General features: G+C 32.2%; 1 protein-coding gene across 1 annotated transcript in view; it reads right to left on the reverse strand.

The window, feature by feature from the left end:
• The window catches only part of LOC127730165 (uncharacterized), a 31,466-nt gene that overhangs the window by 16,542 nt on the left and 745 nt on the right, over positions 1-14,179 (reverse strand). The gene's annotated exons all lie outside the window — the stretch shown is intronic.

Raw genomic sequence — 14,179 nt, forward strand, 5'->3', positions numbered from 1 at the left:
TGAAATCAAACAAAGTTTAATTTTGGACCCTTTGGACCTCAATGTGGACCAATATAAAAACAGGGCCCAAAATCCAAAAACTTAATACACGGTTAGATTCAGCATATTAAAGAACCCCAAGAATTCAAGAATAAAACCCCATTGAAATTGATCAAGAAATAAGCAATTTATACGAAGTATCTTCTTTTGCACAATACTGTGCAATTGAATATTTCTTGCTATTATGCAATACTGTACAATTGACAATTTCTTGCTATTGCGCAATATTGTGCTATTGGATATTTCTTGCTATTGCGCAATACTGTGCAATTGAAGATTTCTTGCTATTGCGCAATACTGTGCAATTGAAGATTTCTTGCTATTGTGCAATACTGTGCAATTGAAAATTTCTTGCTATTGCACAATACTTATTATATAATAATTTACACATCCTGTTTGGTGTGTATCTCCTACCATATCATTATTATTTGCTTTTAAATATTAATCAGAAATAACCAACTTAAAATGGAAAATTTTAAAAGAGAAAAAAAAGGAAAAAAAGAAAAAAAAAGAAAAAAAAAAAATTCCCCCCCCCCAAATTTGTTTAACCCCCTTATGATTCATCACCCCCAAACTCAATCCCAGCCTTCCCTTTGTGGTATGGTACCTTGCAGTACAATTTCAGAGAGATCCATACACTTGAACACAAGTTATTGTCTGGAAACTAGAAAAATGCTTATTTTTGGCCCCTTTTTGGCCCCCAATTCCTAAATGTTTCGGGCAATTACCCCCAAACTCAATTCCAGCTTTCCCTTTGTGATATGGAACCTTGTAGTACAATTTCAGAAATATCCAAACACTTACACACAAGTTATTGTCATGAAACTAGAAAAATGCTTGTTTTTTGCCCCTTTTTTGGCCCCTAATTCCTAAAATTTTGAGGCAATTACCCCCAAAATCAATTACAGCCTTCCCTTTGTGATATGGAACCTTGTGGTACAATGTCAGAGAGATCCATATACTTACACACAAGTTATTGTCTGGAAGTTACAAAAATGCTTATTTTTGGCCCCTTTTTGGCCCCTAATTCCTTAACTGTTGGTACCATAACCCCCAAAATCAATCCCAACCTTCCTTTCGTGGTATTGAACCTTATGGTAAAATTTCATGGAGATCCATTCACTTAAACTAAAGTTAGAGTGCGAAAACCATTGTGTATTCGGACGACGACGCCGGACAACGACGACGACGACGCCAACGTCATACCAATATACGACCTCAAAATTTTTTTGCGGTCGTATAATTACACTAGTTCTAATATTTCAGGTGAATATATGGTGACAGTGTAATGTAATAGCTCATTTTTATTTATGTCAGCTTGTACTTAATTTAGAACTTTAAGTCAGAAAAGTAAAATATCATTTATTCTCCCTATAATAAATATTGACTTTTCAATTTATATCATATAAAGAAGATGTAAGGATAATCCCTCAGAGATTATCATAGGTTTATACATTTTCATTCTCCTTTAAAATGTGTGGTAGAAAGATATTTAAATACTTTTATAATGTACTTTATTTTAAATATTGACTTTAAGATAAAGTAGATTGCAATTTATGAGGTTCAAGATTAAAGATAGTTATCCTGATAATGATTTATACATAAATATATATATACAGCCTTCACATTTCAATGAAGCAAATGTCAACAACTTATAATATATTTATCAAATATTATTTTTTTTAAATCTTTTTAATTACAATTTAGACCAAAGCAAAACAGGTTTCAACACTCTTATTTATCAATTAATTTGAACTTCAGAAATAGCATTGATTTGAATCAGTTTAATTTTAACTCCTTTGATTTAAATTGAGCATGTTAAAGATATCTTAATTTATTTAATATGGTAATAAACTTAAATTATTGAGTGATAAACTGCTTCCCTAAGCGCAGCTGGATACGCCTGCCGAGGTCCAACCCTGACCAGTTGGGGCAAAAATGGACACAATATTCAAGCTTGATACAGGTCTGAATTTGGATTGTAATTAAATATTTGACATATTAAAAGTTTCTGGATAAACTTAGTCAAAGAACTTGAAATTGGTTATATGAATTGAATTTATATTCAATTAAAGATTTCTTGCTGTTGTGCAATACACTGTGCTGTTGCCCAATACTAAGTTAATCTGTTGTCAGACTATAAACAAATAAAGTTCAATTTCTTCTCAATGTCATATTTGAAATTTATGAAAATCAATAGGGAGATTACATCAATAGCTATAAATAATTTACCAAAGTTTCATGAGAACTGATGAAAGCATTTTTGAGTTATTGTCGAAAAACTGGAAAATCCCCCCCTTTTTTAATGAATAAAACCCTATAACTCAGAAATGTAAAATCTAAAATTTAAAAAATTCTAAAGGGAGCTTACATCAACAGATATAAACAATTCACCAAAGTTTCATGAGAACTGCTGAAAGCATTTTTTAGTTATTGTCAGAAAACTGGAAAATCCCCCTTTTTTATGAATAAAACCCTTTAACTCGGAAACGGTAAATCTGAAATTTATAAAAAACGAAAGGGAGCTCACGTCAATAGATATAAACAATTCAATAAAGTTTCATGCATATTGGTTAAAGCGTTTTTGAGTTAATGTACGACATGTTGACGATGGACGGACGGACAGACGGAAGGTCAAAGGTATACCATAATACGTCCCGTAAACGGGTGTATAAAAAAAACCTGAAATATAATGATAGATTGATTGATAAGTGTTAAACGTCACTTTTATGCACTATTGGCTTTTACGTGGCAGTCAAGTTTTTTTTTATGGAGGATAAGCCGGAGTCATGGGTGAGAATCACGAACATTTGGCAGAATAACTGATAATCCTAGTCAATTAAGATTGGAGTCACACACACCTGGTTCAAACTCATAACTTCGGTGTTGACAGGCTAGTGTCACAGTATTTGAACTACTTAAACCACTTTGCAACCGAGGCCCCTAAAACATATGCCTGAAAATTGAAAAAGAATGAGCACTTTGTATTATGTTATGCCATGTTTATAAGAGAGATTCCAATTTTCTTCAAGTTCAATCTAACTTTTCAGTGTATTAACAAATGCTGTTCTTCGAATACCACAATTTTATAGTAACAAGTTACTTTCTTTAATACAATTGAATGCTTGTTTGTCAATTTTTTTAAGTCAGTCAAGCAGCCCCAAAGAATCTTTTCTATATATATTTGCACTTTTAACTGATAGTTCTCAGTGACCTGATCTCACCAACAGGGATTCAATAAACAAATATCCAATCATAATTTAAAGAAAAAAATCTACATCCTCATGATCATAAGCAGCAGTTTGCACTATCAAAGGATTTTGAAGAAATATATTTTCAAAAAGATTGACATTTATTTTCAAAGTTTCCATGCATCTGATTTATAAATGAGACAGGGATGTTCAAAAGTGATAATATTAGAAAAGTTATGTGAACTGGACAGTGAACAGTCATACAGTACTGCAAATACAGTTGAACATTTTGTATTTTAAATATATGTCAATAATAAAATGCTCCGCAGAGCGCAGCTTGATACGACCGCAGAGGTCGAACCCTGAACAGTTGGGGGAAGTATGGACACAACATTCAAGCTTGATACAGCTTTGGATTTGGATTGTGATTAAATATATATTTGACACAGCATAGGTTTCTAACACAGATTGAATGTGGTCTAAGAACTTAAAAATTTTAAATTGGACATTCACCTATTATGGTCCAATATCCAAAATCTAAATACATGGTTAGATTCAGCATATCAAAGAACCCCAAGAATTCAATTTTTGATGAAATCAAACAAAGTTTAATTTTGGACCCTTTTGACCTCAATGTGGACAAAGTTGATAACGGGGCCCAAAAATCAAAAATCTAAATACATGGTTAGATTCAGCATATCAAAGAACCCCATATATTCAATTTTTGTTGAAATCAAACAAAGTTTAATTTTGGACCCCGATTTGGACCAACTTGAAAACTGGGCCCATAATCAAAAATCTAAATACATGTTTAGATTCAGCATATCAAAGAACCCTAAGAATTCAATTTTTGTTAAAATCAAACTAAGTTTAATTTTGGACCCTTTGGACCTTAATGTAGACCAATTTGAAAACGGAACCAAAAATTAAGAATCTAAATACACGGTTAGATTCGGCATATCAAAGAACCCCAATAATTCAATTTTTGATGAAATCAAACAAAGTTTAATTTTGGACCCTTTTGACCTTAATGTGGACAAAGTTGATAACGGGGCCCAAAAATCAAAAATCTAAATACATGGTTAGATTCAGCATATCAAAGAACCCCATATATTCAATTTTTGTTGAAATCAAACAAAGTTTAATTTTGGACCCCAATTTGGACCAACTTGAAAACTGGGCCCATAATCAAAAATCTAAATACATGTTTAGATTCAGCATATCAAAGAACCCTAAGAATTCAATTTTTGTTAAAATCAAACTAAGTTTAATTTTGGACCCTTTGGACCTTAATGTAGACCAATTTGAAAACGGAACCAAAATTTAAGAATCTAAATACACAGTTAGATTCGGCATATCAAAGAACCCCAATAATTCAATTTTTGATGAAATCAAACAAAGTTTAATTTTGGACCCTTTGGACCTCAATGTGGACCAATTTAAAAACGGGGCCCAAAATCCAAAAACTAAATACACGGTTAGATTCAGCATATTAAAGAACCCCATGAAATCAGTAATAAAACCCCATTGAAATTGGTCAAGAAATAAGCAATTTATAGGAAGTATCTTCTTTTGCACAATCCTGTGCTATTAAATATTTCTTGCTATTGCGCAATACTGTACAATTGACAATTTCTTGCTATTGCGCAATATTGTGCTATTGGATATTTCTTGCTATTGCGCAATACTGTGCAATTGAAGATTTCTTGCTATTGCGCAATACTGTGCAATTGAAGATTTCTTGCTATTGTGCAATACTGTGCAATTGAAAATTTCTTGCTATTGCACAATACTTATTATATAATAATTTACACATCCTGTTTGGTGTGTATCTCCTACCATATCATTATTATTTGATTTTAAATATAAATCAGAAATAACCAACTTAAAATGGAAAATTTTAAAAGAAACAAAAAAGGAAAAAAAGAAAAAAAAGGAAAAAAAAATAAATCCCCCCCAAAATTTTTTGAACCCCCATTATGATTCATCACCCCCAAACTCAATCCCAGCCTTCCCTTTGTGGTATGGTACCTTGCAGTACAATTTCAGAGAGATCCATACACTTGAACACAAGTTATTGTCTGGAAACTAGAAAAAAATGTGTTTTTTGGCCCCTTTTTGGCCCCCAATTCCTAAACGTTTCGGGCAATTACCCCCCAAACTCAATTCCAGCTTTCCCTTTGTGATATAAAACCTTGTAGTACAATTTCAGAAATATCCAAACACTTACACACAAGTTATTGTCATGAAACTAGAAAAATGCTTGTTTTTTGCCCCTTTTTGGCCCCTAATTCCTAAAATTTTGAGGCAATTACCCCCAAAATCAATTACAGCCTTCCCTTTGTGATATGGAACCTTGTGGTACAATGTCAGAGAGATCCATACACTTACACACAAGTTATTGTCTGGAAGTTACAAAAATGCTTATTTTTGGCCCCTTTTTGGCCCCTAATTCCTTAACTGTTGGTACCATAACCCCCAAAATCAATCCCAACCTTCCTTTCGTGGTATTGAACCTTATGGTAAAATTTCATGGAGATCCATTCACTTAAACTAAAGTAAGAGTGCGAAAACCAATGTGTCTTCGGACGACGCCGGACGACGCCAGACGACGACGACGACGACGACGACGCCGACGACGCCAACGTCATACCAATATACGACCAAAAAATTTTCAATTTTTGCGGTCGTATAAAAAGCACGGAAACAACAAGGACTGTGCTTCATAGAGGCCTCATGGTAGGGACATAATATTTGCAATCGATGGAAATCAATCATTTTGAATTGAGTTTTCCGCTTTGAAATTTCCACACCAAATGCTATCCCATTAAATTTGCTCTACAAGAGCATTAAATGACAGTGGACATTACTCAAATTTTGGTTTATTCTTTTAAATGAAAATTTTCATGTTGAAATTTCCAAAGAAACTATTTATTAAACAATATTAAAAGCAATATCTTTCATATTGGTGGATTAATCAGACATTCAAGTGTGTTTAATACCTATAAAAATACGCAAAACCCATTTGTTTTGTGGATTTTTCAATTGTAAAGATGGGTTGTTTTTCTTTGAAATATAACGATTTTTTATATACATGTCCATGTAATTGAGCCTTCATTCAAGCACATGGTACAATCTTTTTTGAAACATTTTGACAACAGCGTCAGCACTGGCAATTGTTAATAAAAAGCCTCAGACTGGTGTATTTACTGGGAGGCATCGTAGTTCAAAATAAATTGACAAATTTAAATTGGTCTTTTATATTCCAACAGTACAGTGTACTTCATTTCTATGGCAATAATAAAAATAGTTATTTCCCTTTTGCATAATTAGGGCCACTATATCGTTACAGGAGGTACTTGCATAGTGTTTCCTACAAGCACTTTTGCCCTGCGGGGGAATTCTTCTGGCCCTGTCCTTTTTGTAAAAAATTTGGTGGGACTGCCTTTTCCTGTCATATTTTATAAGGCCCTGCTGTAATTTTTTATCGATAACGCGGTTCATCTTTAAGTCTAGTCTAGTTATAATTATTTACCTTTGGATGCAATCAAAACTAAATAGCTGCCATTTTGTAGAATTTCATAATCATACTGCTACAAATACGTTTGGATTGAAGTGACCGAGGTACTCAGTGTGTAGATGATTAAATGGAATTAAAGAGAATAACAACTTTGTAACTCCTCCAATTTTAAAATGTATACAATCTCAATGGGAACCAGGAGATAATTGTTACGATGCATTGGATGTTGCCGAATCACTCAGCTGATTATTTATATTTTCATTCAGTAGGACCAAAATTACTATTCAGTAGGTTAAGTGGTGGGATTAGGTGGGGATTTACAACAGCTTTCTTTCTGTTGTTATCTAAATTTGAATAAATTAAAAGTAAAGAGAACAGCTCACATAGTTTTGATTGCAACTACAAACCAAGATCAGCTATAAGAATTGTCATTGTCTGAATAATTGCTCAATATGGGGGACTATAAAAAAAAACTTTCCTGAAATACAATTAGCTACTTACACATGTTACAGATTAACCAAAAACAAATGTAGTTTCAATCAAACAGAAAAAAAACCCACAGAATTAACTTAAAAAATGTTTTAATAAGTTATGAGCAAAGGTAGCTTTGATTGGTATACACAAGACAAAAACGGTATATGGCACTGATTCTGTTGTGCAGCTATAAAGCAATGCCTATGCTCTTGGCCATGCAAGTCATGACACTTTTACAAAACATGTGCATACATGTACATCCAGGGAGCCAACTACATATTAAAGTTGATTGGAGTCATTAAATAATAATATCAAGATTCTATGAGCTAAGTTTATTACAAAAAGAAATGAAATTGATAAGCTTACAGTAAGTCTTATACACGTCATTTACACCAATTGACATCTGTCAACCGGTGTAACTCATTACAAAAAGAAAACTTGAAATTTGTCTATATTCTGATTAAATCCATATCCATAAATGTGGCTTTACATTTCCTTATTTACAGATTAAGGGTGCCCTATAAGTGTTGTTCTCAAAAATGAGGCTGTCCTAAAAGTGTTGCAATTTGAGCTGAGAGTTACAGCCCTTGAGCTCTGAGAAAAAAGTTACCCTGCCTTTTTTCCAAAGCTGCAAAAATTACCAATTCATGTAACAAAATTTGTTGTTTTAAAATTTAAAATTGAAATTGGTATAGACAATACATATTCCCATGTAAAAATAATCATAGCCATAGCATTCAAACTAATTCTACTGGTCAAGGACCAGTTACCGTCAGTTACAAGTTACAGTGACATGGTATTTCATGCAATAACTGATGTGTTTCGTATATAAGGCATACTGCTATTATCTGCACACTATACAAAACGTAACTTTCATTTAATTTTTAGAAAATTTGTTTTGTTCGATCAGATTAAAGAAAATGCTGTTTTTTCACTTTTTTTAAACGTTTTGGGAAGATATCTGTGCAGGGACATGACCTCATCACTTAATGATGTCCTCAATTTTAGAAAACATACTGTTTTCAGACAAAGTAATATCAAAGCTAAGCTTTAGAACAAAAATTTCGTTCATAATAATTAAAAAAGGTTTATTAATTTGAAAATTAACTTCTTATAGAATACAACGTAAGTTGTTGAGTTCAAGTGACATAAATTCTTAATCAGTTCAGATTAAGATAGAGGAAGAAAAGCCTCGGAATTTTGGACAGACAGACGATACGTTTGGTTTATTTGACATCCAACCTTCTAATCTTTCCATAGAATATCAAATATGAAACTATAGTTCAGATTAAGCGAAAATTTCTATTATTTGTAGCTAGATTTTGAAGTGATGGTAACTGATCCTTGTACTCGAAAAATTTTCATACAAGTATCGCCATAATAGAACCCCGCTTTACAGGGGCTCAAATTAGTGATGGCCCGAGGTCTGAACCTGTCTTTTCTAGGAGAGGACTTGTCATTTTTAAATTACAATAGTCAAAGACCTACTATTCTTTATACTGATGTTTGATACACTACCACTGATTTCTTATGGAGGACCCTTCACTTAAAATTTCAAATGGTCCTGGACCTTTCATTATTTAAAGCAAATTTGAACCCCTGGCTTTAAATTTGTTATATTAAAGAGGATTTGAAGTCTGAGTCTATGGTGTTAGTTCTAACCGACTTTTCGTAACAAGTTATAGGTTAAAAAAATTAATGCAAACGGAAACAAACTAGGTACTGGCTACGATTACCCGCAAAAACTAACAAATAAGAAATAATGGTATCCGGTCGTTCCGGCCCGAAACCGATCCGGCCCCAAGTCAATCCGGCCCAAAGTCGATCCGGCCCAAGTCAATCCGGCCCACGTCGATCCGGCTCCACGTCGATCAGGCCCCATAATAAATGATAAGGAATAAACTATATAGACATTTAATCAGTATAAATGGAATTTGTAAAAAGTATCAATGATGGATGACAACAGGTCAGTAAAGTATGAATATATTGGAGTCTTTTTTATTGTTATCTGCAAAATATATTCAGACAGGCTCTGATCGAGAGCAATCTGCGAAAAAAATTTAAACAATTACATGAATTAAATTATGATGTAAAAACATTAACATTATAGCCAAACTTTCAGATGCATTGACAAATACGAATACGAAATTCTTTATTAAATCAATTATCATCTAATAAAGGGCATGTTACATAAAAAAATGATTACAAATAGACATAAGTAAAGAAACAATAATGATAATGCTGATGATAATATGGGTTTAACTATAGCAGTTGTTTTCTTATAAAACATTTATAACCAAGCCAAGCCACAGTATGTGTTGCATATATCTTCTTGTTAACAAGAAAGAAGCCAAATAAATACGTTTTCTGTATTTAGATTTTTGAAATTATTACATTTTTTAGAATTTAATATAACTAGCCAAAATGACGTTGATTTTTGCAAAAGGGGGTCAAGTAAAACAACTGTCTATAGTTGACTTTCGAATTCATGCACTGTTCTGTAAATGAAACAATGCATATGCTATTACATCATAGTAAGAACAGATTGTTCAATGACTTTGATTACACTTAATTCACTTACATTATTAAAAACAACTCGAAACTGGTGTATTCAGAATGGAAATGTTTAGTGTGTGGAATAGACGTGCAAAGATATGGATCTATAGTTAACAACGGGTGTCTAGAGTGGTACCACCGTAAATGTGTTGGCATCAAAATGCCACCTATGGATACATACTGGATATGCAGGAAGTGCCACCAGGCGTTTTGCATTTGTGCCACCAAAATAAATAGCTAAAAGAATTCTAAATATGTATAAATGTGCTTTCCATTTATTATTGCTATGTTCAATAAAATAAAGTTAGAGAGCGGAAACGAAAAATTCAGCAATTTTTGTGTTTATAAAGGGACATAACTCAAGAATGGTAAAAGTGTAGAATGGTAAAAGTGTCGCCACCAAATTTCGTACTCAATCTGTATTATGTAGTAATAAGCATTTTGTATAAGTTTCATAACATTTGGTTGAGGCAAACTAAAGTTAGAAAAAGGAAACAAAAAATTTGTACTTGATCTTAGTTTTGTGGTAATGACTATTGTGTATAGGTTTCATAATGTTTGGTTAGGGCAAACTTAATTACAGAATGGAAACTAAAAATTTTGCAATCTTTCGATTTATAAAGGGGCATAACTCAATAATGATTAAAGTGACACTACCCAAATTCAACTTGATCTGTGTTTTATCAGTGGAAGTCAAAATTAAACATTGCATTGTATAAAGCATTGATTGTAGTTGATTCAACTATAATCATGGACAAAGGAAGATAACTCCAATTTAAAAATTACTTAATATTTAGAAGAAAATAAAAATTTTGCAATTTTTCAATTTATAAAGGGGCATAACTCTAGAACAGTTAAAGTGACACCACCAAAATTCAAACTTGATCTGTGTTTTGTGGTAATAAGCACTGTGTATAAGTTTCATAACATTTGGTTAAGGCAAACTAAAATTAGAGAATGGAAACGAAAAATTCAGCAATTTTTCCATTTGTAAAGGGGCATAACTCTAGAACGGTAAAAGTGACGCCACCAAAAATTCGAACATGATCTGAGTTTTGTGATAATAAGCATTGTGTATAAGTTTCATAACATTTGGTTGGGGCAAACTAAATTTAGAGAACGGAAACGAAAATTCAGCAATTTTTCCATTTGTAAAGGGGCATCACTCTAGAACAGTATAAGTGACGCAACCAAAATTCAAACTTGATCTGGGTTTTGTGGTAATAAGCATTGTGTATAAGTTTCATAACATTTGGTTGAGGCAAACTAAAGTTAGAGAGCGGAAACGATAAATTCAGCAATGTTTCCATTTGTAAAGGGGCATAACTCTAGAACAATAAAAGTGACGACACCAAAATTCAAACTTGATCTGAGTTTTGTGGTAATAAGCATTGTGTATAAGTTTCATAACATTTGGTTGAGGCAAACTAAAGTTAGAGAACGGAAACGAAAATTCAGCAATTTTTCCATTTGTAAAGGGGCATAACTCTAGAACAGTATAAGTGACGCCACCAAAATTCAAACTTGATCTGTGTTTTGTGGTAATAAGCGTTGTGTATAAGTTTCATAACATTTGGTTGAGGCAAACTAAAGAAAGAGAACGGAAACGATAATTTCAGCAATTTTTCCATTTGTAAAGGGGCATAACTCTAGAACAGTAAAAGTGACGCCACCAAAATTCAAAGTTGATCTGTGTTTTGTGGTAATAAACATTGTGTATAAGTTTCGTAACATTTGGTTGAGACAAACTAAAGTTAGAGAACGGAAACCAATTTTGGTATGTACGTACGTACATACGTACAGATGGACAAGGGTAAAACTTAATGCCCCCTCCGCTACGGCGGGGGCATAAAAAAATGCATATAAATTTGATCAAATATGTGACTGGGCACGACTTAGAGGCATATGGAGATACCTTGGCTCAAATGGATTTTTTGCATATTTATTAAGTTTAGACTAATAAATATCACCCTGTCAAGTTATTTTGACATATTCTTTAAAATAAAGTACAATACAGGTCTTTAAGTATATCACCGACAATGGAATTTAATTATTTAATTTTATTCATGAAGTAATCTATTGGTTTCTTATTGATTTCCCACTTTAAAAAAAAAGCTCATTCCAAAAGAATATGGTCATGATGGTAATTGCACTTTGAATTAAGTTTCCATGGTAACCACTCAGTTTGCATTATCATGATTATTTACTATTTATTTTGCAGTTCTTTATTCTTTTTCATTAAATCCAATGTATACTAGATTAGATATGACTTTTGGTTTTTCTGTGTTGTTGGGGTGCTGTCTCATCGAAACATACTTCACATTTCTTTATCTATATTCTCTTAATTTTGATAAATGGTCTATCTTATTTTTCTCCACAAGAATTCTAAAAGAGTGACATTATTAGAATAAAAATGATATTTCATAAGTAATGATAGAAATAAAATACCATAAATTTAGAACTAAGCAATGGTCAACTCTCTTTATTTCAAAGTTTGACTTAATTTGGTAGATATAACCATTGTCAAGTTCTTTATTGTTTTTATTTAACCCACGTTAACAAGTTATTTTCATTTGGATCCCAAAGCATATTATCTTGCATGATCATTCCACTTGTTTCAATGGCGGTAGAACATAAAAACATTTTGAACAGTGAAAAAATTTCAACTAAAATAAGAACATGTGTACCAATTTACTCAAGTACAGAGCATTTCAAATGAAGGGGAATTAAGATAGACGTATGAGACCTTGCAGCTTTTTTTCAATTGAAAGCAACAAAAATGGTACTAAGATATATATGTATGGTTAAACCTTCTTTCGCAAATACTGCAATATGGCTTATATCAATTACAAATAGAAATCTTAAAGAAAACAAACGAAATACCCAGAAACCTTTTTTTTTTTGTCATGAATAAAAGGAGATGTTAGGTAAACGTCAATGAGACAGCAAGCCAACAACACAAATAATCAAAAGACATCTAGAGTTCTTCAACTTTACAATTGACAAGTTTCCACAAAATATGTCAAGCTCTAAAACCGGAATCCATAAATGTTTATATAATTTCAACAGCCTACAACCAAAAAATTAAAATAAATTTACAAATAATATGCAAATATTTATATACACACTCTTGTGTCTTTTATTGTTTCTGCTTTGGTATTTATATCTGGATATATATGGGATTTGCTGTATCAAATGTGTATCTTTTTCAATGAATCCCCTTGTCCTAATAAATCATATACAATTAAAGACAAAAGCATCGTCTGTTTTGTTAATTCAGTGGTCCTAACAAAAACTTGCATTTTCATCCCAATAAAATATATAGAGTTCCTGATATGTTTATATGTATTCAAAAGAATTGACTTTTATTTATTAGAAACCAATGTCATATCAAGGATGAGAAATCAATGTTAATACAGTGGTTAATATATAAATTATCATAAAGAATTATAGCAAACCATGTCTTTGGTTTGGTAAGCTCACCTTGAGAGCAGAAATTTTTTTTAATAAGCTTTTCACATTTTTGAGACAAAGATGTAAAGAAGTTAAATATGCAGAATGTTCCAACTTCATGTTGCCTAATAAGATTAATTTTATGTTTTCGCAAAAGACTATATATTATATTTCATATTTATTGCTACAAAAAATACCCAGATGCTAAATTTGGTATAAAAACAAACTCCAATAAAGACAATACATTATTTGACATTAGGTTCATTGTTAAAGACGTTTATATCGAAGAAATGACGTTGCACCTCCATAAGCCTAGAAATGTCAAGGCAGGTCAAATATGTAAAACAACCTATTAGAAGGCAGTACAAAAAAGCCTGATGATACACACAAAAATAAGACATAATTTGCTTATGTAAAATTTTGCAGGTACATGTAACAATAATAAATGACCTGCAATTTCCCTGTATGAAAACGGGTCCCTTTCCGGAGACATATTTTTCGGCAATTACTGAATAAATCTCTGAAGTAACAATATTTTTTTTTTATTGTTACTCTTTGCAGGTAATCATAGCTAATGCCTAAAAAAAAAATTGAGAAAAACTGTTAATTTCTAATGGTAAGTGGTACTGGACCAGTATAAATTTAGATAAAATTAAATTGTATTTGTCATGTTTGTATTCGGTTCACCATGCATGCAACCAACTGCCTTAAGGTTCATCATAACAAATGGACAAATATGGCGTATTTACACCTCAAAAACTACTCTGAGTACAGACTTACCTGTCCAGTTGGTAAAGTTTTAAAGCCCGGCATCCACTAGATATATAAAAGTTGAATGCATTTTGCATTTCAGAATGATTAAATCTTTTTTGGATCTTAATGGACATTTTTTTTCGTTCCTGCAGAAGGTGTAAAAATAAACTAAGTTGGGTTACAACTTTGAGAT

This window comes from Mytilus californianus, unplaced genomic scaffold, assembly GCF_021869535.1.
Source record: "Mytilus californianus isolate M0D057914Y unplaced genomic scaffold, xbMytCali1.0.p SCAF_2, whole genome shotgun sequence".
Lineage (NCBI taxonomy): Eukaryota > Metazoa > Mollusca > Bivalvia > Mytilida > Mytilidae > Mytilus > Mytilus californianus.